General features: G+C 37.6%; 1 protein-coding gene and 1 pseudogene across 3 annotated transcripts in view; both read left to right on the forward strand.

The window, feature by feature from the left end:
- Positions 1-26,872, forward strand: part of Col4a5 (collagen type IV alpha 5 chain) — a 375,874-nt gene that overhangs the window by 58,372 nt on the left and 290,630 nt on the right. The window lies entirely within an intron of this gene.
- On the forward strand, positions 2,901-7,200 carry LOC101719676 (oxysterol-binding protein-related protein 8 pseudogene; annotated as a pseudogene).

Raw genomic sequence — 26,872 nt, forward strand, 5'->3', positions numbered from 1 at the left:
GAAGATGCAGAAACAACTCCAGACACACTCAGCCATCTCATCTTTGACAAAGGAGCCAAACACCCTCACTGGAGGAAAGATAGCCTCTTTAATAAATGGTGCTGGAAAAATTGGGCTTCAACTTACCAAAGATTAAAACTAGACCTGTATCTCTCACCATGCACTAAACTAAAATCAAAATGGGTTAAAGATCTAAATATTAAAATAGAAACTCTGAACCAGTTGGAACAGAGGTTAGGTAGAACCCTTGAAGACATTGGTATAGGAAAAGATTTTATGAACAAAACCTCAGTTGCCCATGAACTAGCACAAACAATCAACAAATGGGACCTCTTCTTATTAAAAGGCTTCTGCACAGCAAGAGAAACCACCAGCAGTGTGAAGAGACAACCCACAATGTGGGAAAAAATCTTCACCTGCTCTTCCTCAGACAAAGGTCTACTATCACGAATGTATAAAGAACTTAAAAAGATCAGACCTCTCAAATTTAAAGACCCAATCCAAAAATGGGCATCTGAATTGAACAGACATTTCTCAAAGAAGTAGAAATAGCAAATAAATACATGAAAAAATATTCAACATCACTGGTCATTTGAGAGATGCAAATGAAAACAATGGTGAGATTCCACTTCACTCCAGAAAGAATGGCTGCTATCATGAAATCAACCATTAACAAATGCTGGCAGGGCTGTGCGGAAAGAGGAACCCTGCTCCACTGCTGGTGGGGGTGTCGACTGGTGCAAGCACTGTGGAAATCAGTATGGAGATACCTCAAAGAACTAGGACTGGAAGTCCCATTTGACCCCTCTATTCCACTGCTGGGGATCTTCCCCAAAGAATTAAAAGAATCATACCACAGTGATATATGTGCACCCATGTTCATAGCAGCACAGTTTGTAATAGCTAAAACTTGGAAACAGCCCAAATGCCCATCAGCTGGAGACCGGATAAAGAAAATGTGTTTTTTTATAAAATGGAGTACTACTCAGCCATAAAAAATGAGAAATTAGAGACATTTATAGCTAAGTGTATGCACATTCAGGCAATACTCTTAAGTGAAATAAATGGGATACACACGTGTAAATACTGAATAGTTTCTCTGGTGTGAGAAACTGAAAGTGTAAATAAGGACTAAATGCATAATAGATAATGTGAAATAGTAAGAAAAGGGGCAAAGGGGGAGGGAGCAGGAGGGCCAGAGGAAAGGATAGAAGGGAATGGGATTAATATGAGAAAATGGAAAAATAGGAACAAAATCTTTGTAAATAGGGAGGACTGGAGGGGTTGAAGGGAGGGCTGGGCAAGGGTGAAAAATAAGAACCAAGAGAGACTATGTAAAGGTGCAAATTTCCAATGATGAATGTCATTATATTGTATCCCTAAAATGTACCAACGATTAGAATGAAAAATCGATAATGCAAAATAGGAAGAAAAGGTCCAAAGGGGTAGGGGTAGTGGGAGGCACAGGGGAAAGGTAAGAAGGGAAAGGAAAAAATGCTGAGAAATGGAAAAAATGGAAATAAAGTCTTTGTAAATAGGGAAGGGTGGAGGGCGTGAGGGAGGGCTAGGAATGGGGAAACAATAAGAACCAAGATGCATTATGTAAATATACAATTCCCAATGAGAAATGTAATTGTGTTGTATACCTACAATGTACCAATAAAAGAATTTAATACAAAAAAAAGGCTATTGATGTTTGATTGTTGACCTTTTATCCAGCTACTCTCCTGTGTCTGTGAATTAAGTCTAGAAGTTTTCAGTAGACTTTATTGGGAATTGTGTGTAGCGTATCCTGTCATCAGCAAATACTCTTAGTTTAACTTCTCTGTTAGATATCTTCATTCCTTTTTTTTTCTTTCTCCTGCAATTGCTATGGCTAATCTTTCCAAAACTATGTTGAGCAGGAGTGGTGATAGTGAACATCCTTGTCTTGTTCCTAATTTTAGCCTGGAAGTTTTTAGTTTTTGACCTTTTAGTAAGATATTGACTGTTGGTTTTTCAAGGACAGCCTTTATCAGGGTGAGATAAACACTATTCCAATTTTCTGTAGAGTTTTTATCATGATTGGGTGGTGAATTTTGTCGAATGCTTTCTCTGCATCTATTGAAATGATAATATGATTTTTGTTCTTTTTTTCCTGTTTAATTACTTTTATTGGTACACTCTAGTTATACAGTATAATGACATTCATCATTGGAAATTTGCACCTTTACATAATCTCTCTTGGTTCTTATTTTTTCCCAATTCCCCTGCCCTCCCTTGAACCTTTCCATCCTTCCCTATTTACAAAGACTTTGTTTCCATTTTTCCATTTTCTCATATTAATTCCATTCCCTTCTGTCCTTTCCCCTACCCCTCCCACTTCCCCTTCCCCTTGGGCCCTTTTCTTCCTATTTCACATTATCTATTATACCTTTTAGTCCTTATTTACACTTTCAGTTTCTTACACAGAGAAACTATTCGGTATTTACACATGTGAGTCCTATTTATTTCACTTAAGAGTATCACCTCAATGTGCATCCATTTAGTTATAAATGTCTCTAATTTTTCATTTTTTATTTCTAAGTAGTACTCCATTTTATTAAAAAAACCCCACATTTTCTTTATCCAGTCTCCAGCTGATGGGCATTTGGGCTGTTTCCAAGTTTTACCTATTATAAACTGTGCTGCTATGAACATGGGCGCAGATATATCACTGTGGTATGATTCTTTTAATTCTTTGGGGAAGATCCCCAGCAGGGGAATAGCGGGGTCAAATGGGACTTCCAGTCCTAGTTCTTTGAGGTATCTCTATACTGATGTCCACAGTGCTTGCACCAGTCTACACTCCCACCAGCAGTGGAGCAGGGTTCCTCTTTCCCCATAGCCCCACCAGCATTTGTTATTGGTTGATTTCATGACAGCAGCCATTCTTTCTCGGGTGAGGTGGAATCTCAGCATTATTTTAAATTGCATCTCTTGGAGGCCTCGACGCGCTCCTGGCAGGGCGGCGCTGTCAGCGGCAGACTGGGCGGCTCAAGCCTTAGCCTTGGCTGCGGCAGTAGCCGCTGCCAGTAGCTGGCAGAGGGGAGGAAGGAGGGGGCCCGCTTTGGCCAGAGGATCTCGGGGACTGACTTCCCGCCCCGCTCGCCCGCTGAGCCCTAGCCGCAGCTACCGGGCGCCCTAGCGCTCCAGCTGCCTGGGGAGAATTTGGGGTCCGACCTGAGGCGTGTAGGGCCCGGGACCCCGGCGTCGCCGGGATCCCCCAAGAACTGGCTCCCTGTGTGCCACCTCTGCAGGGGCTACACACCAGGTTTCCAGACACACAGGATGGCTCAACACTAATGGGAAAAGAGGCATAAATCTATCTTCTTCCATTATGGAGGCAGGTTTAACAGATGGAGAACCTGACCAGACTTCGATCTTGCCATATTCAGAAGTTGCTGAAGTTCAAGAGACACTGTTGTAGCAACCAGTGACGAATTTCAGCTTCTTCTGACACTAGGAAAGACGAGTCAGCGCCAAGGCAAAGAAGCTTATGAAACAGCAAATCTGCATCAGCCATCTCTCAGTCCTGCAAGTCCTCATAGCCAGGGTTTTGAAAGAGGGAGGGAAGATATTTCTCAAAATAGAGATGAATCTTCACTCTCCATCTCAAAGAGCAAGTCTGAATCAAAACTTTATAATGGCTCAGAGAAAGACAGTTCAGCTTCAAGTAAGCTCACAAAAAAAGAATCTCTTAAGGTGCAAAAGAAAAATTACCGAGAAGAAAAGAAAAGTGCCACAAAGGAGTTACTCAGTACAATCACAGATCCTTCTGTTATTGTTATGGCTGATTGGTTGAAGATTCGTGGTACTCTAAAGAGCTGGACCAAGTTATGGTGTGTGCTGAAACCCGGGGTATTACTAATCTATAAAACCCAAAAGAATAGTCAGTGGGTTGGAACTGTTCTGCTGAATTCCTGTGAAATCATTGAGCGTCCATCAAAAAAGGATGGCTTTTGTTTCAAACTTTTCCATCCTCTGGAGCAATCTATTTGGGCAGTGAAGGGTCCAAAAGGTGAAGCCATTGGATTTATAACTCAGCCCTTACCTAGCAGTTATTTGATCATCCGAGCTACTTCAGAATCAGATGGAAGGTGCTGGATAGACGCTTTAGAATTGGCTTTGAAATGTTCTAGTCTTCTCAAACTTACAATGATCAGGGAAGGAAAGGAACATGACCTGAGCATTTCATCAGATAGCACCCATGTGACTTTGTATGGCTTATTACGTGCTAACAATCTCCACAGAGGTGACAACTTCCAGTTAAATGATAGTGAAATTGAATGACAGCTTTTTAAGGATCAAGATATATATTCTGATAAATCTGATAAAGAAAGTGATCAAGAACATGATGAATCAGACAATGAGGTGATGGGGAAAAGTGAAGAAAGTGATACTGATACATCAGAAAGGCAGGATAATTCATATATTGAACCTGAGCCTGTTGAGCCTTTAAAGGATACTGCTTACACTGAACAGAGCCATGAAGAACTTGGAGAGGCAGGTGAAGCTTCTCAAACAGAAACCATGTCTGAAGAAAACGAAAGCCTTATCTGGACACTACTGAAACAAGTCCGTCCGGGTATGGACTTGTCCAGGGTTGTTCTGCCTACATTTATTTTGGAACTTTGGTCTTTCCTGGATAAACTTTCAGATTACTACTATCATGCAGACTTCCTGTCTGAGACTGCTCTTGAAGAAAATCCTTATTTCCGTTTGAAGAAAGTAGTGAAATGGTATTTTTCAGGATTCTATAAAAAGCCAAAGGGACTGAAGAAACCTTATAATCCTATACTTTGAGACTTTCCATTGTTTATGGATTCATCCCAGAACAAACAGCAAAACTTTTTATATTGCTGAACAGGTGTCTCATCATCCACAAATATCTGCCTTTTATGTTAGTAACTGAAAAGATGGATTTTGCCTTAGTGGTAGTATCTTGGCCAAGTCCAAGTTTTATGGAAACTCATTATCTGCAATATTAGAAGGAGAAGCACGTTTAACATTTTTGAATAGAGGCGAAGATTATGTAATGACAATGCCATATGCTCATTGTAAAGGAATTCTTTATGGCACGATGACACTGGAGCTTGGTGGAACAGTCAATATTACATGTCAAAAAACTGGATACAGTGCAATACTTGAATTTAAACTAAAACCATTTCTAGGGAGTAGTGATTGTGTTAATCAAATATCAGGGAAACTTAAATTGGGAAAAGAAGTCCTAGCTACTTTGGAAGGCCATTGGGATAGTGAAGTTTTTATTAATGGCAAAAAGACTGATAACTCAGAGGTTTTCTGGAACCCAACACCTAACATTAAGCAATGGAGGTTAATAAGGCACACTGTAAAATTTGAAGAGCAAGATGATTTTGAATCAGAGAAACTCTGGCAATGAGTAACTAGAGCTATAAATGCCAAAGACCAAACTGAAGCTACTCAAGAGAAGTGTGTTTTAGAAGAAGCTCAAAGACAAGCTGCCAGAGATCGGAAAACAAAAAATGAAGAGTGGACTTGCAAGTTATTTGAACTAGATCCACTAACAGGAGAATGGCATTATAAGTTTTCAGATACTCGACCATGGGACCCACTTAATGATATGATACAGTTTGAAAAAGATGGAGTTATCCAGACCAAAGTGAAACATCGCACTCCAATGGTTAGTGTCCCAAAAATGAAACATAAGCCAACCAGGCAACAGAAGAAAGTAGCAAAAGGCTATTCCTCCCCAGAACCTGATATCCAGGACTCATCTGGAAGTGAAGCTCAATCTGTAAAACCAAGTACACGAAGAAAGAAAGGTATAGAACTAGGAGACATTCAAAGTTCCATTGAATCTATAAAACAAACACAGGAAGAAATTAAAAGGAATATTTTGGCTCTTCGAAATCATTTAGTTTCAAGCACACCTGCAACGGATTATTTTCTGCAGCAAAAAGACTACTTCATCATTTTCCTCCTGATTTTACTTCATGTCACAATAAACTTCATGTTTAAGTAGGAGTTCTCCACAGTTGATTCAGTGAACTAGAAAGATCACATTTGGGAATGTTCTTGTTCAACAAGTCTGTTTGGTCTTATTAAAATATCACAATATTTATAAAATGAAAAATTATGAGGTAAATGTAGTGGTGTCTATCTACCTTTCATATATTTTATCCTTAACCTGAAACAAGAGCTATCCAATTTGGTTATTAAAGTGAGCTATACGTTAAGTGCCAGGACATTTCTAGCTTTTGTGAGAATGTGTCTACATGTGAATATAATAAATCCACATGTATACACAGCATCTCTAACGTTCTCTTACCTGATTAGTCTTTGTATTCTATAGTATATTCTAAGATATAATGTTAACATTGTTCATAACAAAAATGCTGTCTTATAAATATATGTATAGTAATCTACTTTCTTTATAGAACAGGCACAAAATTTTATAAAGGAATTATAGAGTGGGGAATGATGGAATAATAGACATATCATAAATAATTTGATTCCCTGTACTATTAAAATAATTTCCAAAATACCCAGCTCAATTGTCTTCTTAGAAACAGCAAAAAAAAAAAAAAGTACAAATAGTCAAAATTAATATACTGAAAGAGACAGGTGGAAAAATTTTTTAAAGTTTACGTAAGACTTTTTAACCCCCATAATTTAATATTTGTAGAAACAATTATATATGTACTTATGTGTATATCAATATATAAAACTGGTATGCAGTACTTGGACCTGTTAATTATAATACCACCTTAAGCACTTGCTGAAAAGTATGGTCAAAATTGATTGCTGTCATTTTTTCTCACATTAAATCAACATAGGCCAAATTCTAGAGATGTTTATAGGAATACGAAATACTGATGCTTCGTGTTTTTCTTTATAAAAAACATTTATATACCATTTAGACCCTAGTGTGTTCAACAGATAAGTAGAATAGAAAATGTAATAATCAATATTTTACTTCTAAAGCCTAAAGGAAGATAGCAATAAAAGACACGGGGTGATGGCCTTTATGTGGACATTAAAATTGCTTCCCTTAAACTGTGCAATAAGTTGAGCATCTAAGAGTATCAAATTTTTCAGTTTGTTTATTACCCCCTTCCATTCTTAGAACTTCATTCTGTGGCAAAACCACAATTCTTTAAGATTTATTTTGTTCAGGCCCAGGCAAAATTTTTTCCTACTTTTTTTCATATTTCTTCAGTTTAATATTTTGACTTTGTGTTTTCATATAAATACTTATAGTTTCTAAAGACAAATTTTGCAAACGTTGTTTGGGGATATGTTGTCATAAAGTGTATCTTTGCATCTTGGAGGTAGGATTTTGAAATGATTTTTAAAATGAAAATGAAGATCAGAGAGAATAATTGCTCTAGCTACATCTGCCATCTTACAGAAGAGACTATGAGACAGTAGTAAAATTTTAGTCAATTCTCCATTCCATGATAAATATAAAATCAAGGGATAATTGCTAAATTGTGAAAATTGAAAATGACAAAACCTGATCTTTTTTCCTAATATGACTTATCTTTGGTACCTTTTAGGATTGTAATAAGAGCTGTTTACCATGCAATGTTAGCGAAACAATGCTATATTCCATGTGTACAAATGAAAATAATTTTAAATTGATAACAGCATAAATATTACTATATCCAGTATTTTCATGACTCTCTTAGAAAAGGTGGGGTTTTTGGGTTATATTTCATTTTTTTCAGTATATTTTTTGTATTCATATTCTATTACCAATATTATACTCAACTACCGATTCACTGGCATATTTTGTAAATATTGTATACTTTGATTTTTTATGGTTTAAATTAGTATTAATTTATGTTATATATAACTTGATTGGCTGATCACAAAAGTCATTTCACCTCTAAACCCTGAAAACTTAGTTTTTCTAGGTGAGCTGCCTTAGAGTTTTAGTCTTAACCACTTGTATGCTATTTTCATTTAGTCTGAATAGTGTTTCATTTGTACGGATATCTTCTAAGGCTGGAAAGGTAATATTTCCTTTATTTTTTAGATTTCTTTGTAGGGCACATGTTATGGGTTTTTAGCCAGAAGTCAAAAAATAAACAACAGGGTTATTTATGACTGTTTCTTCTATACTGAAAGCATATATCTAACCTAATAATCCTTGTATGCTTCTAGTTATATAAGTTCCTATGAACTGAACATAAAACTCAGGAATTGGTGGCTTTATTTTAGATCAATGCTTGTATTAGCTTTTGTATGTGGATCTAAAACACATAACTTTGTATTTAGCCATAAGTTTTTGACTTTGAATGTTCCCTACCTGAGATTAATCTTCCTTCACACATGGATTGATAATGTGATTTACAGTTCCCAACTATCTCAGAGCCTCATGATGGTTTCTAGAATTTATGACCTTATCCAAAAATACCCACATTAAAATTTAGATGAATAATAATTATTGACAAATGCATTTTTCTTTTATTGTTAAATGTACTGTATCTTCGGTTAGTCACCATTAGTGAGATATTGCTGGCTAGGAAAAGACACTAGGATATGTGAAATATTAAGTTACAACAGTACACATTTTACTTGTATTTCATATCAGTACTTTTTTGTATCACTTATAAAGGTACAGTGTAATCGCTGTCACAGTTTAGTTGACAACTGCATTCCATTGAAAAGTCGGCCTTGTAAAATACAACCTTCATTTAATATTCATACTTTTGTGCCTTTAAGAAAATATTTTTTGTCATTTTTGTGTTGCAGAACTATAATATGATTCAAGGTGTTTATAGGCTTACCTGCCATAAAAGGCTCATTTCTCTTTGTCACTTTATTTCCTTTTATATAGGTGAAGTATATTTAAACAGTAATGCTGTACTTTTATAAGGGTGTGTCTATTTATCTATTTCAAATATATTCTTACTATCTAAGACATTGAAGTAGACATGTCAGATTATTCTGAGTATTGTAAATAGTGCCTTTTTGATGGAATTCACACTGTTCTGGGTGTCAACTTGTGCCATATACACAAAACTTTGTGAAAGGCAGTTTTAACTTTTTGAAGAATATCTTCAACATTTAAGAAAACAAATGTATAAAATTCCATTTTGTCCATTATTTAGCATTTCTAATGAACAATGAATAGTTTTTTTTGACATACAGTGATGATGGCATTGTTGATGAGCCATACATGAGACTGCAGATTATTTTGAGTTATGTTAAATGTACAGAAATAAAATATTAACATTTATATAAAATTTTGTGATCTGAACCAATGGGGGATCCCCACAGAAATGAGTAAGTTTACATTTCAACTTCTATCTTATTTGAGTAAGTGTAAAAAAAGGGTTCTTTAAAATGTATAACCTCCTACTATTATGTAATTTGGTTTCATTTTGTTGTACCTATTGTGTGAGTTCAGTGTATTTAATTTACATTTTCTTACTCTTAACATACTATTTTTGTTACAGTTTTTAACTGAGGGTGGACTGTTAAAATTGTACAGGACCGGTGTCTTATGAATAGGATTGACATACTTTGAAGAGCCACAAGAAACCCATGACAAAATGAATGTGAATATACTTTCTAAAACATTTAGAAAAATTTGTCTTTCTGCATTTATCATGCAATATTAGTTTAGTATTACAGTATAGAAAGTTTTCATTTAAAGAAAAATGCCATGAAACATTTGAACTGATGAGCCACAGAACTTCAGTTGAAATTTTATCAATTTTTAGCATGCTAAATATACATTTAAGTTTAAATATCCTATTTGATGGCCAATTTTAAATTCAAGCACTACCACTGGTCAGTTTTGTATGATAGACTAAAATTATGTTATCTACAGTGTAAGAAGTATATAGCACACCATCAAATTCTTTTCCTTAAGGTGCATAGTAAATGTACAGATAATCATAGGCTTCTGTTCTGTAATGTATTACATTTCTAATTTGTTATTCCTTTCCTGTTATAAGTGTTTGCAGAGAGAAAAAAATTGAATTTTTCTAATGATCTGTAAAATTATGCTAACTTCTACCAGTAGGCATTCTAAATAAAATTTTTTTAAAAAGTAGCATCTCTTGAATGACGAGTGATGTTGAACATTTTTTCATATGTTTATTTGCTATTTCTACTTCTTTGGGTGAGAAATTTCTGTTCATTTCAGATGCCCATTTTTGGATTGGGTCTTTTAAATTTGGGAGGTCTGATTTTTTAAAATTCTTTCTAGATTCTAGGTAGTAGACCTTTGTCTGAGGAACAGCAGATGAAAAAATTTTCGCACATCGTGGGTTGTCTCTTCACACTGCTGGTGGTTTCTCTTGCTGTGCAGAAGCTTTTTTTTTATTCTTAAGTTCTTTTATTGGTACATTATTGGTATACAATATGTTTACAGTTATAATTGGGTTTTTGTACCCCTACATGATGTATCTTGATTCTTATTTTTCCCCATTACCTGTGCGCCCTTCACCCCCTCCACCCTTTCCTATTTACATAGACATCATTTCCATTTTTTTTCTTTTCTCATAATTTTTCCTTTCCCTTCTTCCCTTTCCCCTTCCCCTCCATTCACCCCTACCTCTTTGGACCTTTTTTCCTATTTCAAATTATCAATTATTCATTTTAATCATTTTAACCCTTATTTACGCTCTCAGTTTCTCAAACTAGAGAATCTATTCAGTATTTACACACATGTGTCCTATTTATTTCACATAAGAGTATGGCGACGATATGCATCCATTTAGCTATACGTGACTCCAGTTTCTCATTCTTTATGGCTGAGTATTACTCCACTTTATAAAAAAACACATCTTCTTTATCCAGTTTCCAGTTGATGGGCACTTGGGCTGCTTCCAAGCTTTAGCTATTACAAACTGTGCCACTATAAACATGGGTGGACATATATTGCTGTGGTATGATTCTTTTAATTCTTTTGGGAAGATACCCAGCAGGGGAGTAGCTGGGTCAAATGGGACCTCTAGTCCTTGTTCTTTGAGGTGTCTCCATAGTGATTTCCATAGGGGTTGCACCACCCTGCACACCCACCAACAATGGAAAAAGGTTCTTTTCTCCCCACACACCTGCCAGCATTTGTTATTGATTAATTTCTTGATAGCAGCCACTCTTTCTGGGGTGAGGTAGAATCTCAGTGTTGTTTTCATCTGCATCTCTTGAATGACCAGTGATGTTGAACATTTTTTCAAATGTGTATTTGATGCTTTTACTTCTTTGCCTGAGAAATTTCTGTTCATTTCAGATGCCCGATTTTGAATTGGGTCTTTGAATTTGGGGGTTCTGATTTTTTTCACTTCTTTATATATTCTAGATAGTATTCCTTTGTCTGACGTACAGCTGCTAAAATTTTTTTCCCACATTGTAGGTAGTCTCTTAGTTCTGTTGCTGGTTTCTCTTGCAGTGCAGAAACTTTTTAGTAAGATGAGATCCCAGTTGTTGATTCTTTATGCTAGTTCCCGTGCTACTGAGGTTTTGTTCATAAAGTCTTTTCCTATGCCAATGTCTTCAAAGGTTCTACCTAACTTATCTTCCAGCAAGTTTCATGTTTCTGTTTTAATATTTGGATTTTTAATCCACTTCGATCTTAGTTTAGTGCATGGTGAGAAATATAGGTCTAGTTTTAATCTTTGGCAAGTTGAAATCTCGTTTTTCCAACACCATTTATTAATTGGCTATCTTTCCTCCAATGAGGGTGGTTGGCTCCTTTGTCAAAGATGAAGTGGCTGAGTATTTCTGGAGTTGCTTCTGCATCTTCTAATCTATTCTACTGATCTTCAGGTCTGTTTTTTTGCCATTACCATGCTGTTTTTATCACAGTAGCTTTGTAGTATAGTTTCAAGTTGGGGACTGTGATACCCCGTGCTATGTCTCTATTACATAGAATTCTTGTTGCTCTTCTAGGTCTCTTCTGGTTCCAAATGAATTTTTGGATTGTTTTCTCTAGTTCTATGAAGTATATTGTTAGAATTTCAATCTGCATTGCATTCAATCTATATAGTAGTTTTGGAAGTATGGCCATTTCCACTATTGTGGTTCTTCCTACCTGAGAGCAAGGGATATCTTTCCATTTTCTTATATCCTCTTCGATCTCCTTTTTCAGAGTGCTGTGGTTTTCAGTGTAGAGTTCTTTTGCTTCCTTTGTTAGATTGATTCCTAGATATTTCATTTTTTTGGATGCTATTGTAAAAGGAATTATTTCCCGAATTTCTTTCTCAATCGGTCTATTATTTTTGTATAAGAAGGCTATTGTTTTTTGAGTGTTGACCTTATATCCAGCTACTCCACTGAATCTTTCAATTAAGTCTAGAAGTCTTTTGGCTGAGTTTTTTGGGTCTTCTATGTAAAGTATCATATCATCAGCAAATAATGACAGTTTAACTTCTTTCTTTCCTATCTTTACTCCTTTTATTTCTTTCTCTTTTCTAAATGCTATGGCTAATACTTCCAGAACTATATTAAACAGGAGTGGTGATAGTGGGCATCCTTGTCTTGTTCCTGATTTTAGCATGAAAGTTTTCAGGTTTTGACCATTTAGTAAGATGTTGGCTCTTGATTTTTCATAGATAGCCTTAATCAGGTTGAGATAAAGACCTTCTATTCCAATTTTCTGCAGGGTTTTTATCATGAATGGGTGTTGGATTTTGTCAAATAACTTTTCTGCATCTATTGAGAGGATCATGTTTTTTGTCCTTGACTCTGTTAATATAGGGTATTACATTTATTGATTTACGAATGTTGAAGCATCCTTGAATCCCAGGGAGAAGTTCGAGTTAGTGTGGGTGTATGATCTTCTTGATGACCCTCTGTATTCTGTTTGCCAATATCTTGTTGAGGATTTTTGCTTCTATGTTCATTAGGGAGATTGGCCTGTAGTTCTCTTTTTGGGTTGGATTTTTCCCTGGTTTTGGAATCAAAGTAACACTTTATTCAAGGAAAGAATTTGGAAGGCTTGCTTCCCTTTCAATTTCCTTGATGAGTTTAAAGAGTAATGGCAATAGTTTTTTTTTTAATCTCTTGTAGAATTAAGCAGTGAAGCCATACGGACCTGGGCTTTTCTTTGTTGGTAAATATTTTATTATGTTTTCAACTTCACTCATTGTAATTGGGATGTTTAGAATTTCTATATCTTCTTCATTTAACTTTGGCAATTGGTATGTGACTAGGAATCTGCCCATTTCTTCTGTGTTTTGCGTTTTATTAAAGTACAGGTTATTGAAGTATGTATTGATGATCCTCTGGATTTCTGTTGGATATGTTTTGATTTCAGCTTTTTCCTTCTTAATTGCGTGGATTTAAGCCATTTCTTTTCTTTTTTTGATAAGTTTGGCTAAAGCTTAATCCATTTTATTTATTCTTTCAAAAACCCAACTTGTTGATTCATTGATTTTTTGTTTTGTTCTCTTAGTCTCCATTGCATTGATTTCTGCTCTGATCTTTATAATTTCCTCTCTTGTACAAGCTTTGGATTTGTTATTCTCTTCTTTTTCTAGAAGCTTGTGGTTCTGCATTAGGTTATTTATCTGATTTCTCTCTGTTTTCCTAATAGGGCATTCACTGCTATGAATTTCCCCCATAGAACTCCTTTCATTGTGTCCCATATATTCCTATATGTTGTATTGGCATTATTATTTACTTGTAGAAACTGTTTAATTTCTTCTTTAATTTCCTCTGTGACCCGTTGGTTGTTCAGGAGGCTGTTATTCAGTTTCCATGTGTTTGTGGGGGTTATGCAGTTTCTTATGTTATTGATCTCCAATTTTATTGCACTATGGTCTGATAATATACAGGGGGTAACTTCAATTCTTATACATTTACTTAGACATTATCTATGAGCTAGCATGAGTTTTATTCTGGAGAATGACCCATGTGCATTTGAAAAGAATGTGTATTCTGATTTTGTGGGGTAGAGCACTCTGTAAACATCTATTAAATTCCATTTGTTCAGTAGCTTGGTTCAGTTCTACAATTTCCTTGTTAAGTTTTTGTGTACATTACCTGTCTATTTATGATAGTGGAGTAGAGGTTCCCCACTACAATTGTGTTAGTGCTTATTTTGTTTTTCCTGTCCATTAACATTTGTTTAGTATAGTTGTGTTCATTCATATTTGGTGCATATACATTTAGGATTGTCATCTCTTCCGCTTGGATTGTTCTCTTCATGAGAATGTAGTGACCATCTTTGTCTCTCTTAATTAGTTTTGGTTTGAAATCTACTTTGTCTGCAAATAAGATTGCTACCCCTGCTTTCTTCTGGATTCCTTTCTCGTGGAGAACTGTTTTCCATCCTTTTGCTTTCAGTCTATGAATTTATTTTTGAGTTAGGTGTGTTTCTTGTATACAGCATACTGCTGGATTTTGCTTCTTAATCCATTCTGCCAGTCTATTTCTTTTGATTGGTGAATTGAGGCCATTAACATTGATGGCTGTAATTGATAGATATTCATTCATCCTTGTCATGATGTTTTACTTTTGTTGGCTCTTTTATTTTCCCCCTTTCCCTTTAGTTTCTTACCTTGCCTGGTGGCTTCCCTCTGTTGGACCTCATGCAGTTTTGACCTTCATTGTTTTTTTTCTAGGATATTGTTTAGAATTCCTTGTAGTGCTGGTCTGGTGTTTATGAAATTTCTTAGGTGTTCTTTGTTGTGGAAGTATCTAATTTCCTCATCAATTTTGAAACATAATTTTGCATGAAACAACAGTCTAGGTTGGAAGTTATTTTCTTTTAGGGCTTGAAATACTTCACTCCAGGCCCTCCTTGAGTTGATGGTTTGTGTTGAGAAGTCTTCTGTGATTTTGATGGGCTTTCCTTTGTAGGTAATTTGTGTCTTTTCTCTAACTGCTTGTAGGATTTTGTTCTTCTGTTGGGTTTCTGGGATCTTGACTATTTTATGTCTAGATGTAGATTTTTTTTGGTCATGGCTAGTTGGTATTCAATAAGCCTCACTTATGTGTATGTCCAATTCTCTACCTCTGTCTGGGAAATTTTCCACTATTACTTCAATGAACAGTTTTTTTATACCAGTTGTACTTTCTCCTATTTTTTGTGGACTCCTATCAGTCTTTTATTATTCTTCTTTGCATTGTCTAGCAGCTGCTGGATTGATTTCTCATGGTCCCTTACTATTTTTGAGAAATCTCTGTTTTCATGGTCCTTCACCTCAACCCTGTCTTCTATATCTGATATTCTATGTTCACTTTCCCTTAAGCTGCTGTGGATACTTTCAATGGAATTTTTAATCTCCTGAATATCTGTTTGAATCTGTTTCATGGATTCCATTTCTTTCATATGTTGGGCAAAGTATGGTTTCCACTTCTTTCTTATGCTGGGTATTCATGGCTTCCAGCATGTTTCTGAGCTCATCTATTTTTTTTTATCTGTTTCTGTTCTAGAGCTTCTAATCATGTCTTTCACTCTGCTCACCATCTCTGTCATTATCTGGGAGATTATTTCTGCTTTGAATTTTTCTAGAGCCTCCTTCATCTGTTTTATTACTTCCTGCACTATCAGTTCAGGGTGTCCAGGTGGTTGATTATCGGACTTTTTCACCTCATTTTCCCCAGGGTTTATCCTTGGTGGGGTGGAAGTCTGAGTTTTTGCTTTGCTCAAATGTCTTCTCATTTTTGTGTTTGGGACTATCCTTGGTTTAACTCCTGGGTTGATACTTCAGAATTGCTTAGTGTAAGTATCTTTGTTGCTTGTAATTAGAACCCTTATGGAATGATTGCTTCTGAGAGGTGTCTTCCAGATAAAGCCGGTCTTTAAATTTTGAGTCTCTAATGACTCTGAGGGTACCTCATTTTCATTACACCAGGAAGAACTATTGACAAGATCAATAACAACACCTTAGCCCAAGTTATACAATCAGCAATACTATAGCATCAAGTACATTTTAGAAAATGACATTTTGTGGTAGTTATTAATGTATCACCTTTAACTGTGTGAATTAAATCAAAATTGAGGACCAACCCAACATATGTTTATAGTGAATAAACTCTTCAATATAGCAAATTTACCCTTTGGGATGGGGAGTTAAAAGGAGTTGGGAAGGAAGGGATAGATAGGTAGAAGGACAGGGGAAGGTTAGCAGTGAGGCCAGAGGACACAGGCGAGAGAAGGAAAAAGATGACAGTAGAAAACTAAAGAAGAAATCCGAATGAGGGCCAGAACAGGAACAAAAAGGGAGATGAACAATGTGGGACAGCAAGAGAGTGAGTTTAAGAGAGAGAGAAAGGAAAGAGAAAAGAAAGTAGAAAAAAGGAGAGAAAAACAAAAATTTGCAAAGAGTAGTAAAAAAATTAAAGATAAGAGGAGAAAGAAAAACAAATCTATAATACTAATTTTGGAAATAAATAAAAATGGAAATGAAGGGCCTCCTTCATGGCATATCTCTGCTGTCACAATAGACAACGTGGGTAGCAGTGTGCAGGTATAAGTCAATGAGTCTCAGAAAGCCAGTCGCAGACCCATGAGATTCAGGCAGATTTCTGGCAGCAAGTCCCAAGTTGAGCTCCCTGTCCTCCTGTAGGGTTGGATTCTGCCATGTTGTACTGCAGGTTCCAGCTGCCCTTTCCCTGAAGATAGTCCAGGTTTCGATGGGAGGTGATGAGCCCTCCAATTTACCCAGTATGGTGGTTTGGTGGTCTGGTCTCCCCTGTGTCTTTGTGGTGTGGAACCAGGTAGCAGTACTGCCAAGATTCTGGGAGTGGGGTGGTTTCTGCAGGCATCCACCCTGCTAAGTGGATCGCTGTCTGGGGCGCCAGCTGGATGGTGCAGATTCCCTGTAACTAGGGACCCCTCTGCAGTGTCCGTGGATGTGCCTGGCTGGTGCAGTCTAGATGGGGCGGGTTCCCTGCAAACTGGGATCATTCTCCAGCATCCACAGATGTGCCTGGCTGGCATGGGCTTGATGATGTTTGTTCCGTGTGACCGGGGACCCCTCGGCGGCATCCACGGATGTGCCTACTTGGCGTGGGCTGGATCCAGTAGCTTTTTAATAAGAAGAGATCTCACTTGTTGATTTTTTTGTGCTAGTTCACTGGCAATTGAAGTTTTGTTCATAAAATCGTTTCCCACACCAGTGTTTTCAAGAGTTGTACCTAACCCCTGTTCCAGCCGGTTCAGAATTTGTTTTAATATTTAGATTTTTAATACATTTTGATTTTAGTTTAGTGCATGGTGAGGGATACAGGTCTAGTTTTAACCTTTGGCAAGTGGAAACCCAATTTTTCCAGCACCATTATTAAAGAGGCTATCTTTCCTCCAGGGAGGGTGTTTGGCTCCTTTGTCTAAGATGAGGTGGCTGCATGTGTCTGGAGTTGTTTCTGCATTCTCTAATGGGTTCCACTCATCCTGAGATCATTTATTTGCCAGTACCATGTAGTTTTTATCACAGTAGCATTGTAGTATAGTTTCAAGTTGGGGATTGTGATACCCCCTGCCATGTCTCTGTTGCCTAGAATTGCTTTTGCTATTCTAGGTCTTTTCTTGTTTTAAATGAATTTTTGAATTGTTTTTTCAAGTTCTGTGAAGTATGCTGCTGGCATCTCAATTGGGATTGCATTGAATCAACAGAGCAGTTTGGAAGTATGGCCATTTTCTCTGTGTTGATTCTTCCTACCCAGAAGCAAGGATGTCTTTGCATTTTCTGATATCATCTTCAGTCTCTCTTTTCAGAGTGCTATAGTTATCGGAGAAGAGGTCTTTGACTTCTTGTTAGATTGATTCCTACGAATATCAGTTTCTTTGATGCTATTTTGAAAGGAATTGTTTGCCCTGTTTCTCTCTCACTGAGTCTGTCGTTCATGTAGAGGAAAGCTATTGATTTTTGTGTGTGGACCTTGTATCCAGATACTATACTGAATTTGGTTATTAGTCTAGAAGACTTTTGGTGGAATTCTTGGGGTCTTTTATATAGGGTATCATGTCATCCGCAAATAATGACAATTTGACTTCTTCATTTCCTATCTTTATTCCTTTTATTTCTTTCTCTTGTCTAATTGCCGTGGCTAAGGTTTCCAACACTATATTGAACAGGAGTCATGATAGTGGACATTCTTGTCTTGTTCCTGATTTCAGTGTGAAGGATTTCAGTTTTTGACAATTTAGTATGTGTGATACTGGCTGTTGGTTTTTCATAGATGGGTTTTATTAAGGTAGAGACCATCTATTCCAATTTTTTGTAGGGTTTTTATCATAAATTTGTGTTTGATTTCATCAAATGCTTTTTCTGCATCGACGGAGAGGGTCATATGGATTTTATACTTGGCTCTACTGATATAGTGTATTACATTTATTGATTTGCATATGTTGAGCCACCCCTACATCCTTGGGATGAATCCCACTTGATCAGGGTGTATGATCTTCTTGATGATCTTCTGCATTCTATTTGCCAGAATCTTATTAAGCATTTTTGCATCTATGTTCATTAGTGAGATTGGTCTGTAGTTCTCTTTTTCAATTGGGTCTTTCTTGGCTTTGGGGATCAAGGTGATGCTTTCTTCCAGGAAGGAATTCAGGAGTATTGCTTGACTTTCAATTTCAATTAAGAGTTTAAACAGTAGTGGTGGTAGTTCATCTGTAAACGTCTTGTAGAATCAGCAGTAAAGACATCAGGACCCATGCTTTTCTTAGTTTCGATGTTTTTAATTATGTTTTCAATTTCATGGATTGATATTGATATTGTTTTGAATTTTTTAGTTTTCTTTGTTCAACTTTGGTAATTCATACTTATCTAGGAATCTGCCTATTTCTTCTGTGTTTTCCATCTTATTGGCATATAGGTTCTCGAAGCAGGTATTGATGGTCCTCTGGATTTCTGCTGGATCTGTTGTAATTTCATCCTTTTCATTCCTAATAGCATGGATTTGGGGCTTTTCTTTCCTTTTTCTGATAAGGTTGGATAAGGGTTTGTCAATTTTGTTTATTCTTTCAAAGAACCAACTCTTGTTTTCGTTGATTTTTTTGTATCATTCTCTTAGTCTCCATTGCATTGATTTCTCCTCTGATCTTTATAATTTCCTCCCTTGTATGAGCTTTGGGTTTGTCCTGCTCTTCTTTTTCTAGAAGCCTGAGGTTCAGCATCAGGTTGTTCAATTGGGCTCGCTCTGTTTTCCTAATATGAATATTCATTGCTATGAACTTCCCTCATAAGATGGCTTTCCTTGTGTCCCATAGATTCTGATATGTTGTATTGTCATTGTCATTTAATTGTAGGAAGTGTCTGATTTCTTCTTCAACGTCGTTTGTGACCCATTGGTTATTCAGATGTGTGTCATTCAATTTCCATGTATTTATGAAATTTTTGTGGTTTCTTGTGGTATTGGTCTCCAATTACATCACACTGTGGTCTGATAATATACAGGGGATAACTTCAATTCCTTTGCATTTAGTTAAACATGTTCTATGAGTGAGTATGTGGTCTATTTTGGAGAACGACCCATGTGCAGCTGAAGAGAATGTATATTCTGATTTTGTGGGGTGAACACTCTGTAAACATCTGTTAAGTTCATTAGTTCATGAGCTTGATTCAATTCTATTATTTCATTGCTTTTTTGTCTAGTTTATCTATTTGTGAGAGTGGGGTATTGAGGTCCCCCACTACTATTGTATTATTCTTTATTTGATTTTTCATGTCCGTTAGTATTTGGGTTTTTTTTATTACATTCTTTTATTGGTACATTGTAGATATACAACACAGCTACATTTCTCATTGGGAATTGCTCCTTTACATAATGCATCTTGGTTCTTATTGTTTCCCCATTCCTAGCCCTCCCCTCAAGCCCTCCACCGTTCCCTATTTACAAAGACTTTATTTCCATTTTTTCCATTTCTCATCATTTTTTCCTTTCCCTTCTTTCCTTTCCCCTGTGCCTCGCACTACCCCTACCCCTTTGGACCTTTTCTTTCTATTTTACATTATCGATTATTCATTCTAATCATTGGTACATTTTAGGTATACAATATAATGACATTCATCATTAGAAATTTGCACTTTTACATAGTCTCTCTTGGTTCTTATTTTTCACACTTGCCCAGCCTTCCCTTCAACCCCTCCATTCCTCCCTATTTGCAAAGATTTTGTTCCTATTTTTCCATTTTCTCATATTAATCCCATTCCCTTCTATCCTTTCCCCTAGTCCTCCCACTTCCTTCCCCTTTGCCCCTTTTCTTCCTATTTCATATTACCTATTATACATTTTACTCCTGGTTAACACTTTCACTTTCTCACACCAGAGAAACTATTTGAAATTTATACATGTGTGTCCTATTTATTTCACTGAAGAGTATTGCCTCAATGTACATCCACTTAGCTATAAATGTCTCTAAGTTCTCATTCTTTATGGCTGAGTAGTACTCCATTTTATTAAAAAACCACATGTTCTTTATCCAGTCTCCAGTGGATGGGCATTTGGGCTGTTTCCAAGTTTTAGCTATTACAAACTGTGCTGCTATGAACACGGGTGCACATATATCACTGTGGTATGATTCTTTTAATTCTTTGGGGAAGATCCCCAGCAGTGGAATAGTGGGGTCAAATGAGACTTCCAGTCCTAGTTCTTTGAGGTATCTCCATACTGATTTCCACAGTGCTTGCACCAGTCTACACTCCCACCAGCAGTGGAGTAGGGTTCCTCTTTCCCCACAGCCCCACCAGCATTTGTTATTGGTTGATTTCATGATAGCAGCCATTCTTTCTGGAGTGAAGTGGAATCTCAGCGTTGTTTCCATTTGCATCTCTCGAATGACCAGTGATGTTGAACATTTTTTCATGTATTTATTTGCTATTTCTTCTTCTTTGTCTGAGAAATGTCTGTTCATTTCAGATGCCCATTTTTGGATTGGGTCTTTAAATTTGGGAGGTCTGATCTTTTTAAGTTCTTTATAGATTCTAGATAGTAGACCTTTGTCTGACGAAGAGCAGGTGAAGATTTTTTCCCACATTGTGGGTTGTCTCTTCACACTGCTGGTGGTTTCTCTTGCTGTGCAGAAGCCTTTTAATAAGAAGAGATCCCACTTGTTGATTGTGCTAGTTCACAGGCAACTGAGGTTTTGTTCATAAAATCTTTTCCTACACCGATGTCTTCAAGGGTTCTACCTAACCTCTGTTCCAACTGGTTCAGAGTTTGTATTTTAATATTTATATCTTTAATCCATTTTGATTTTATTTTAGTGCTTGATGAGAGATACAGGTCTAGTTTTAATCTTTGGCAAGTTGAAGCCCAGTTTTTCCAGCACCATTTATTAAAGAGACTATCTTTCCTCCAGTGAGGGTGTTTGGCTCCATTGTCAAAGATGAGATGGCTGAGTGTGTCTGCCATTGTTTCTGCATCTTCTAATCTGTTCCACGGGTCCTCAAGCCTGTTTCTTTGCCAGTACCATGCTGTTTTTATCACAGTAGCTTTGTAGTAGAGTTGCAGGTTGGGGATTGTGATACCCCCAGCCATGTCTCTGTTACTTAGAATTGCTTTTGCTATTCAGGGTCTCTTCTTGTTCCAAATGAATTTTTGGATTGTTTTCTCAAGGTACATGAAGTATGCTGCTGGGATCACAATTGGAATTGCATTAAATCTATATAGCAGTTTGATTGAGTTTTAGTATTTCATTACTTATTTTTAGTCTAGTTGATCTATCTATTTGTGACAGTGGGGTGTTGAGTCCCCCACTGTAATTATGTTAGTGCATATATGACTTTTCATGTCCATTAGTATTTGTTTTATATAGTTGGGTGCACTAGTGTTTGATGCATAGATATTTATGATTGTCATCTCCTCCTCTTGGATTCTTCACTTTACAAAGATGTAGTGTCCTTCTTCATCTCTCTTAATCAGTGTTGGTTTGAAATCTACTTGATTTGCAAAGAGGATAGCTACTCCTGCTTCTTTTTGGGTTCCTGTCTCATGGAGTATTGTTTTCCACCCTTTAACTTTCAGTCTATGAGTTTCCTTTTGAATTAAGTGTGTTTTTTGTATGCAGCATATTGTTGGATTTTGCTTCTTGACCCATTCTGCCAGTCTATTTCTTTTGATTGGTGAATTGAGACCATTAACATTGATGGTTATGACTGAAACTTATTGACTTGTCATTGCCATGGCTTTTTCTTTTTGTTGGGTTCTCCCCATTTACATTTAATTTCTTGTCATGCCAAATGGGTTCATTCTGCTTTGCTTCCTGTGGTTGTGATCTTCAATGTCTGTTCCTAGGATATTGTGTAAAATTCTTTGGAGTGCTGGTTTGGTATTCATGAAGTTCCTAAGGTGCTCTTTGTCATGAAAGTATCTTATTTCTTCATGAATTTTGAAAGATAGTTTTGCAGGGTACATCAATCTGGGTTGGAGGCTGTTTTCTTTGAGGGCTTGGAATATGTCACTCCAAGCTCTTCTTGCCTTGATGGTTTGTGTTGAGAAGTCTGCTGGGATTCTGATGGGCTTTCCTTTGTATGTGATTTGTTTCTTTTCTCTGACTGCTTGTAGAACTTTGTTCTTCTGTTGAGTTTCTGGAATCTTAACAATTATTTGCCTATGTGTAGATTTTGTTTGATCAAGGCTATTTGGAGTCCTATATGCCTCACTTATCTGTATGTCAAGCTCTTTTCTCCTGCTTGGGAAGTTTTCTGCCATTATTTCTGTGAAGAGATTTTTTTATGTCATCTCCACTCTCTCCTGTTTCTTCATTGAACCCAATCAGTCTTATGTTATTCTTCTTTGCATCATCTAGCTGCTGCTGGATTGATTTCTCATGTTCTCTTATAATTCTGAAGCAATTTTTTTTTCTTGGTCACTAATTGCAATCTTATCTTCTATATCTGAAATTCTGTCCTCACATTGGCTCCTTCTGCTGTGGAGACTTTCAATGGAGTTTTTCATTCCTGGAAATCTATTTGCATCTGTTTTATGGATTCCATTTGTTTCCTATGTTGGGATTCCATCATGTTCCTGAACTCCTCTCTAGATTTATTAATCATGTCTTGCGCTAGCGGCACAATTTCTCCTGTTATCTGAGAAATTATTTCTGATTTCATTTTTTCCATATCCCCTTTTGTTGCCAGTTCATTGGTCCAGGTGGTTGAGTATCAGAGTGTTCCATCTCATTTCCCTTTGGGGTTGCTGTAGGTGATCTGGAAGTCTGGTTTTGAGACTTATATACATGTTTTCTCATTTCAACTGGGGCGGGAGTCTGTTAGCGCCTGCACGGATTACCTCCTCTGATCTGGGAGCGGTGGGACAGTGGCTGGGAGCAGTTGTAGGGATGGTGGCCCAAAAGCCCTTTCCTGTGGGCTGGGAGCAGCGGGAAGGATGGTGGCCAGGAAGCCCCTTCCTCTGTCCCAGGAGCAGTGGGATGGTGGCTCAGAAGCCCCTACCTCTAGGCCAGGAGCAGTGGGAAGGATGGTGGCCCAGAAGTCCCTTCCTCTGGGCCAGGAGCACTGGGACAGAAGGTGGCCCCAAAGCCCTTTCCTCTCGTCTAGGAGCAGCGGGAGAGAGGGTGACCGGGAAGCCCCTTCCTCTGGACTAGGAGCAGTGGGATGGTGGCTCAGAAGCCCCTACCTCTGGGCTGGGAGCGGTGGGAGGGATGGTGGCCCAGAAGCCCCTTCCTCTGGACCAGGACCAGTGGGATGGCAGCTCAGAAGCCCCTACCTCTGGGCCGGGAGCAGTGGGACTCAGTACCTTTGTATGGTGCTCTGGTGTCCTCTTCATCTTTGTAGTGTGGAACCAGGTGCCTGCCTGTCTGCAGTGGGGTGATTCGGCATCTTCCGTGTGACTTGGGACCTCGGTAGGGCATGCACAGACCTACCTGTCTGCAGCGGGCTTATTCATCATGTTCCTGTTCCGTGCAACTCAGGTCCTGGGTAGGGCGTGGGCAGACCTGCTTGTCTGCAGCAGGGTGATCGGGGATCTTCCATGTGACCTGGGACCTCGGTAGGGCATGCACAGACCTCCCTGTCTGCAGCGGGCTGATTAGGCATGTTCCATGGGACTGGGGACCTCGGTAGGGCGTGACCATTAGAATTTGTTTTGTATAGTTGTGTGCACTAGTGTTTGGTGCATATATGTTTGTGATTGTCATATCTTCCTCTTCAAGTGTTCCCTTTACAAGGATGTAGGGTCCTTCTTTGTCTCTCTTAATCAGTGTTAGTTTGAAACCCACTCGATCTGCAAAGAGCAAAGCTACTCCTGCTTTTTTTCAGGTTGTGACATGGAATACTGTTTTCTACCCTTTAACTTTCAGTCTATGAGTTTCTTTTTGAATTAAGTGTGTTTCTTGTATACAGCATGTTGGATCTTATTTCTTGACCCATTCTGCCAGTCTATTTCTTTTGACTGGTGCATTGAGACCATTATCATTCATGATTATAACTGATACTTGTTGACTTATCATTGTCAGGACTTTTTTTTGTTGGATTATCCCCCTTTGTGTTTAATTTTTTGTCATGCCCCATGGTTTTATTCTGCTTTGCTTCCTGGGGTTGTGATCTTCATTGTCTTTTCCTAGGATTTTGTGTCAAATTTTTTTGGAGTGATGGTTTGGTATTCATGAATTTCCTAAGGTGCACTTTGTCCTAAAAGTATCTTATTTGTCCATCAACTTTGAAAGATACTTTTTAATGGTGCATCAACCTGGGTTGGAGGCTGTTTTCCTTTAGGGCTTGGAATGCATCACTCCAACCTCCTCTTGCCTTGAGTGTTTGCACTGAGAAGTCTGCTGTGATTCTGATGGGCTTTCCTTTGTATGTGATTTGTTTCTTTTCTCTAACTGCTTGTAGAATTTTGTTCTTTTGTTGGGTTTCTGGAATCCTAACTATTATATGCCTATGTGTAGATTTTTTTATTAAAGCTACCTGGAGTCCTATATGCCTCACTTATCTGTATGCCAAGTTCTTTTCCCATGCTTGAGAAGTTTTCTCCCATCACTTCTGTGAACAATTTTTTTTTATGTCATCTGCATTCTCTCTTGTTTCTTCATTGACTCTAGTCAGTCTTATGTTATTCTTCTTTGCATCATCTAGCAGCTGCTGGATTGATTTCTCATGGTCCCATACAATTTTAAAGCAATTTTTCTTTTCCTGGTCACTGATTGCAATCTTATCTTCTATATCTGAAATTCTATCCTCACATTGGTTCATTCTGCTGTGCAGATTTTCAGTGGAGTTTTTCATGTCCTGGAAATCTATTTGCATCTGTTTTATGGATTCCATTTGTTTCCTATGTTGGGATTCCATCGTGTTCCTCAGATCCTCTATTTTCTTTTTATCTGTGTCCTCTCTAGATTTATTAATCATGTCTTGCACTAGGGGCACAATTTCTCCTGTTATCTGAGAAATTATTTCTGATTTTATTTTTCCCAGATCCTCTTTTGTTGCCAAGTCAGAGGGTCCAGGTGGTTCAGTATCAGATTGTTCCATCTCACTTCCTTTTGGGGTTGCTTTAGGTCATCTGGAAGTCTGTTTTTAAGGTTTGTTTACATGTCTTCTCATTTCCAAGGTGAGGGTGTGTGCTTCTGGCACCCATGCGGCTCAGCTTCTCTGCCCTAGGAGCATGGAATGGTGGCTGGGGAGCCTCTGTCATGTGGTGGGACTGGCTCACCTTCTCTGCCCTAGGAGCGTGGAGTGGTGGCAGTGGAGCGTCCTCTCGGTTGCTGGGACTGGCTCATCTTCTCTGCCCTAGGAGCGTGGAATGGTGGTGGTGGAGCCTCCTTCGGGGTGCTGGCACTGGCTCACCTTCTCTGCCATAGGAGTGTGGAGTGACGGCGGTGGAGCCTGCTTCTGGGTGCTGGGACTGGCTCACCTTCTCTGCCCTAGGAGCTTGGAATGGTGGCCCAACTTTGGTATTTAATATGGATCTAGGAATTTGTCCATATCTTCTGTTTTCCATTTTATTGGAGTACAGGTTCTCGAAGTAGTTATCGATGATCCTCTGGATTTCTGCTGGATCTGATGTGATTTCACACATTTCATTTCTAATAACATGAATTTGAGCCTTTTCTTTCCTTTTTTGTTAAGTTTGGCTAAGTGTTTGTCGATTTTATTTATTTTTTCAAGGAACCAACTCTCAGATTTATTGATTTTCTTGTGCCATTCTCTTACTCTCCATTGCATTGATTTTTGCTCTGATCTTCATATTTTCCTCCCTTCTACAAGCTTTGGGTTTGTCTTGCTCTTCTTTTTCTAGGAGATTGAGGTAAAGCATTCGGTTCTTTACTTGAGCTAGTTTTACTTCTTAATATGTGCATTTACTGCTATGAATTTCCCTCGTACAACTGCTTTCATTGTGTCCCAGAAATTCCTGTATGTTATATTGGCATTATCATTTAGTTGTAGAAACTTTCTAATTTCTTCTTTAATTTCCTCCGTGACCCATTGGTTTTTCAAGAGAGTGTTATTCAATTTCCATATGTTTGTTAAGTTCTTTTGTTTTTTTTATGCTATTGATCTCCAGTTTAATTGCCCTATGGTCTGATAACAAGTGGAATAATTTCAAGTTCTTTGCATTTACTTATACAATTTCTATTAACTACTATGTGGTCTCTTTGAGAATGTCCTGTGTGCAGCTGAAAAGAGTGTATGTTCTAATTTTTTAGGATCGAATACTCTGTAGACATCTATTAAATCCATTTGTTCAAAAGTTTGGTTCAGTTCTAGTGTTTTGTTGTTGATCTTCTGTCTAGATGATTGGTGTATTTGTGACAGTGGGGTATTGATATCCCCCCTACAATTGTATTAGTTCTTATTTAGTTATTCATGTCCATTAATATTTGTTTCATATAGTTGAGTACATTAATATTTGGTGCATATATATATTTATGATTGTCATCTCTTCCTCTTGGATTGTCCCCTTTACAAGGTTGTAGTGACATTTTTGTCTCTCA

This window comes from Heterocephalus glaber, unplaced genomic scaffold, assembly GCF_053883595.1.
Source record: "Heterocephalus glaber isolate CG9 unplaced genomic scaffold, H.glaber_assembly_v1.0 deba00001613, whole genome shotgun sequence".
Taxonomy (NCBI): domain Eukaryota; kingdom Metazoa; phylum Chordata; class Mammalia; order Rodentia; family Bathyergidae; genus Heterocephalus; species Heterocephalus glaber.